The sequence below is a fragment of the Aotus nancymaae genome, unplaced genomic scaffold, assembly GCF_030222135.1.
Source record: "Aotus nancymaae isolate 86718 unplaced genomic scaffold, 86718_ANA_hifiasm-v0.15.2.pri h1tg000062l, whole genome shotgun sequence".
In the NCBI taxonomy this organism is placed as follows: Eukaryota; Metazoa; Chordata; class Mammalia; order Primates; family Aotidae; genus Aotus; species Aotus nancymaae.
The window spans coordinates 41354536-41360394 of NW_026988476.1; positions in this window are offsets into that span (position 1 = coordinate 41354536).

Here is a 5859-nt window from a genome sequence, read left to right on the forward strand (position 1 = left end):
ACTATGTTCCTACAGCTGTCTTGGCCAAAATCCTTGTCATTTTGACTACAGTCTCATTCATCAGAAAATCCTATCACTTCTGACCTCAAAACATATCTAGATTTTGAACCTGTGTCACTGCTGTGATCATGGCCATGATCGTTCACTATCTGCCTTATTATAATAGCCCCTCCATACTAATCTGTTTCTGCCCTTGCCCATCATGCTCTATTCTCAAAGGACAATACTTAAAATTTAAGTCACATCAGGTCACCACTCTGCTCCAAACTCTGCATTAGTTCTCCCTTCCTCCTAGAGTGAGAGCCAAAGTCCTCCTCATAGTCCCGAGGGCTAAACGTGATCCGCACTCTCATAGCCCCTTGCCTCTCTCACCTCGGTGACTGCCTTGTACCTCTGGCTCATTCTGCTCCTGACCACACTGGCCATTATACCACTCCTCAACACGCCACGCATGCTTCTTTCTCCTGTCTTGCCTGGAATATACTTCCCAGGTATCTGCTTGGCTAAATCCATTCAAGTGTTTGTAAAGATCTCATCTTTTCAAGGAGGACAACCCCTCCCTACCTACTCTCGATCCCCTTTACTCCACTTTTCTTTCCCTCCCTCTCACAGTACACACTATTTTCTGACATACTGTATTTACTAATTCCATCCATTGACTGTCTTTTCCAGTTACAACATAGGTTTCATGAGGTCAAGGACATTTTTTTTATTTTTTAAAGAGATGGGATCTCATTATGTTGCCCAGGCTGGAGTGCAGCAGTATTCACCAGTGTAATCATAGTATACTATAGCCTCAAATTCCTGGGTTCAAGTGATCTTCCTGCCTCAGCCTGCTCAGTACAGGTATACCACCACACCTGGCTGTTCGTTTTGATCTCAGATTTTCATAGGAGATTGAAAATGTCTTCCTCAGGAACTCTGACCCTCCCAAGGACCTTGGGATAACAACTTTTGAGATCTCCCAACACACAGCCTAGCCAGAGCACCCTACAGGGAAGTATGCTCCTAAGTACCCTTAAAGCTTTCAATCAGCATTTCATTTCAGGCCCTGCTCTTAAGATACAGGCTAAGAATCTAAGGTAACAAAACATCCAAGAAAAACCTCCAACATTAAAGAAACAAAGCAAAAAAAAAAAAAAAAAAAAAAAAAATTAATTAATGATACCAAAGCGGGGGGCTGAAATATTTGGAATAAATGAAGACTATAAGGAGAAGTATATTTAATATCCACAGAAAGATAATATTATGCATCCATGAAACAAAAGAAAAGGAACATATTATAAAAAATATTCAGAGAACAACAACAACAAACAGAACTCTAGGAAGCTAAGAATGTAAAGAAATAAGAAATTAAAAAAAAAGAGTTGGAAGATAAAGAAATCTAGCTGAAACAAAACAAAACAAAAAAAGCCCAAACTAAGAAATAGAAAATAGTAAAAGGATAAGAAAATTAGACACCATCAAGGAAGCTCATCCAACTAGTAACAGCAGTAGGAAGAAAACAGCAAAGGGTATGAAGAAAGACAACGGAATGAACCAAGATAATCTCCCAGAATGGAAGAACATGGGTTTCCAGATTGAAAAGCTTTACCTAGTGCCCAGCACAATGGACAAAACTATACCCACATAGCGTCGTCAAATTTCAGAACTCTGGGGTCAAAGAGAGGAACCTACAGGCTTCTGAACAGGAGGAAACAGGCCATACACATGATCAGGAATCAACACTGGAAGCTAAAGAACATGGAAGAATATATTTAATATTGGAAGGTAAGATAAAATGGAGAAATGCCTCTGAAATTCTGAAGGGAAGGGAAATAAACTGAGATCTAGAATTTTATACCCAGATATGATGGGTGCACCAAAATGTCAGAAGACACCACTGAAGAACTTATTTATGTACCAAACACTACCCGTTCCCCTAAAACCTATGGACATAGAAAATAAATTTTTAAAAATTGAATTTTATACCCAAAGTAAACTGTGAAGGTGGAATAAAGACATTTCAGATATGCAAGGATTCAAATATTTACCTCCTACATGTTCTTTCTGAAAAAGATATTAGAGGATGTGTTCCATCAAAATGAGGGGGCAAACCAAGAAAGAGAAAGGCCAGGGATACTGAAACAAGAGATCCAACACAGGAGAAAGCAAAGGAAATCCCAGGATAATGATACTGAAGGGATGTTGCAGGATAGCGATTGTATAGCAGTCACAGGGGACAATCAGTCCAGATTCGAGAAGATCAGAAGGCTATGGGAGACAGTTCTTCAGGAAGATAAAATACACAAAATACCTGAGGTAGATAAATGTCTCGATAAGAGATATAAATAACTGTTAGATAATTTAAAGATGGTTTCCTGAAAGTTTACAAAAAGCAAGTCAAAAACAAGTAAAAAAAAAAATTAAGACAATTAAGAAAAAAAGGTGCATAAAAAGTAATCACAGTTAATTACATGGCTCAGCTCTGAATAGCATACAAAGTCAATGTAAATAATGATATTGATTTAACCAAAGTTACGATATAATTATATTGGGTGGGGTTGGGAAATAGAAATTTTGTGTGTGGCAGATGATACGGAGCAGGGAGAGATGAAAGAGTAAAATTCCTACTTAAAACAGTGCAAAGACAATTAATACTGTCCCAGACTGAAAATCAAGACACAGTCATCCAAGCATTCTATTTAAAGATACAGAAATAAATACTATAAAGATTAGTTAAAATAATGTGAAGTTAGTTGCCTCTGGGGCTGGGAAGTGGAGGGAGGGAGATTGGCACTGCTGCTTTTCCTAAGACACCTTATTAAATCGTTTGGTTTTTAAAATTATGACTGTGTATAATTTTGAAAAATAAAAAGTTGACACTCATCTACTCCAAGTGGGTGTCTTTATTTTAAGTAGCTTAAAATTTAACAGAAATCTTAACTGGGTCAATTAGCTTGACTGAGCTCAAATGGAACAGTATTATCATAAAAAGGTGAGTATTAGATATTCATTTGATACAGTGGTTCCCAACCCCAGATGCACAAGCTTGGTTGCACAATAGAACCACCCGGGGAATTTCTAGAACCTACTCATGCCATGCCCCATCCAACCCACTCAGACCGAATCTTTAGGGCTCACAGGGGCATCTGTAGTTTTATTTTTATTTTCTTTTTTTAAGACAGAGTCTTGCTCTGTCACCCAGGCTGGAGTGCAGTGGCATGATCTCTGCTCACTGCAACCTCCAATTCCTGGGTTCAAGCAATTCTCCTGCCTCAGTCTCCAGAGCGGCTGGGACAACAGGCATGGGCCTCCACGCCCAGCTTTTTATATTTTTAGTAGAGATGGGGTTTCACCATATTAGCCAGGATAGTCTCAATCTCCTAACTCAAGTCATCCACCCACCTTGACCTCCCAACGAGCTGGGATTACAGGCGTGAGCTACCACGCCCTGCCACCTGAAGGACTTTTAAAACTAGGGATGGGTTGGGCATGGTGAAGGAACAGAACAGAGTACCCAGCCTGGGGTCAAAGTCAGTGTTGCTACTAAATATAATCCTAAGGTCATGAGAGCAGTAGACTTCATGGCCTTCACACAGGGCAAAGAGTGGGGATACAGGGCATGGATTTATTTTCTTCCTCCAGAAGAAAACAAAATGCTAGAAGATTTCCTCTTTATCATGTGTTCAGAGCACAAGTTAGCCTGTGACTCTTAAAAACACAAACACATAAAACCAGACCTTCAAAACAATTATTTTTAGCAGATGATAAACACAAACCGATGGTCCCTTCACAATCCCTTACCTCTCCTTGGGCTGCTAGAACCACTTCTTACTAGTCTTGGAGGCAGAATGGCTTTATGATTCATCAAGTCTACACTTTATTTTTAAAAACACATTTTATGGACAAGCATTAGGTCAGCAGAAACTTCCTTCCCGCTTGGCATTTTTCATAAATCAAATGCAGGAAACACTTGGAGGCGAGCCCATGCCAGATATTCAGGGCTGTGTCAGGAAGTCAAGGTCACTATCATTACAACCCACATCAAGAGCAGCGGCCTCGTTGGTCTCAACTCTAAGGGGATGTCCTTACCTGAGGCACAGGATGGAAACTGGCTTTTAAGCAAAATGGAGGGTCCCACCTCCCCAAAGGAGTCCCCTACACCCTTCTGGCATTATGAGGCCTGATGGTAGCACCAGGATCAAGGATGGCTAACATTTCAGAGGTGCCACGTGCCAGGCGGTGTTCTAAGTGCTTCATGCATATCCTCACCCCTCAGGTATTTGGGTGAACCACACTTGCTAACCTCAAAGGCCACATCATGGTCAAATAAAAACCAGAATTCACAGTATAAGGCTTATGCTGGGGCAGCACTATGTTACGTATTCATGGAGAAAAAGGAAATCTAGAAAACAGGTCAGGAGGGTAGCTGGGAGGCACGGGAGGCGAAGGTGATGGTGGCGGTGGTGCCGGGTGGCTGGCTCCTGGCTGCTCTCCTCCCCACCGGCCCATCCCAGTTCATCTCAGCTGCTTGCCTCTCATTCTCTCCTTGGAAAAGCATCGGGGTTGTTGGGGCCTGGAGTGCTCCGGCATTAGCCACACCCCTCGTGCCTGATGCGTATGGCTGTGCCAAGTAGCAGGAGGCAAGTGGCTTCCGCCCCGGTGCTAAGGTCTATGGAGCCAGAAGACTGGCGGACAGAGATGGCAGAGGGGAGGACAGTCTGGCGGACAGAGGTGGCCTGCCTTGCAGCCGGAAGCACCTATATAAGGATCACAATGCAATGTGGCTACTTTGCACAGCCTTGCACCTCAGGGTGAGCTTCCAAAGGTTGCTAAAATACAGTTCTGTGAAGTGACTATTGCAGAGGAAGGTTGCACCCAGATCTAGGTGTTCTGACTCAGGGACGCCTTCCTCAACTGGCCAGACTTGGAGAGCTGTAGCCAGCACATGGTAAGCATAGTCTTTCCACCAGCCATGCTCAAGGGGGCTGATGGACGAATCCTGCCCGGAGGGAACGCTTGACCACATGGGGACTGTAGTGCTTTGGCTCTGGGTTTTTATGAACTACTGTCACCTACATTTTCAATTCCTTTGAGTTTCAAATATTAAAAGAGGCATGGTTTAGAAACATGACACTGTTAGCTACCTGAGCAGAACTTGTAACAGCAGCTGGATGGCAGACAATGCCGAATGAAGGCCTTAGAATGAGAAGCAGCTGAGTGATGTGGGTTAGAAACAGCACATTTGTCTGTGTAAGAGGCAGAGGGAGGATGGATCGGAGCTGACTTCTGGCCCGTCTAGGATGGGCGCCCTGCCCTTCAGCTGTAGTGTTGGCAAGACAGGGTGGGTGGCCGTGTGGTGTCAGGAAAGCCCAGGGGCCAGAAGTCACCGGTCCGCTCTATTTTAAAGGCACAGGTGTTTCTTCCCCAGGTCTTGCCTGGGCAGTGCTTTCCTTTTTCCCTCCAGAATCTTGAAGTTTCAACGTGGAAGGAGGTGAAACCCTCCTGTGTTGCAGGTGGGAACGTTTAATAACGCAGCAACCGTGAAAAACAGGTTAGTGGTTTCTCAAAACGTTAGAGTTACCATACGACTAAGCAATTCCACGCCTGGATGGAATTGGAAACACGTCCACACAAAAGCCCAAAGTTCACATCAGCATTATTCATAACAGCCAAATAGTGAAACAACGCAAATGTTCATCAGCCAATGAATGGATTAACACAGATTGGTATATTTAAATAGTGGAGTATTACGCAGCCATAAAAAAGGAATGAAGTACAGACATGTGCCACGACGTGGGCAAACCATGAAAACACTATGTTAAGAGAGAATAGTCGGACACAAAAAGCCATGTGTTGTCTGATTTTTCTTATATG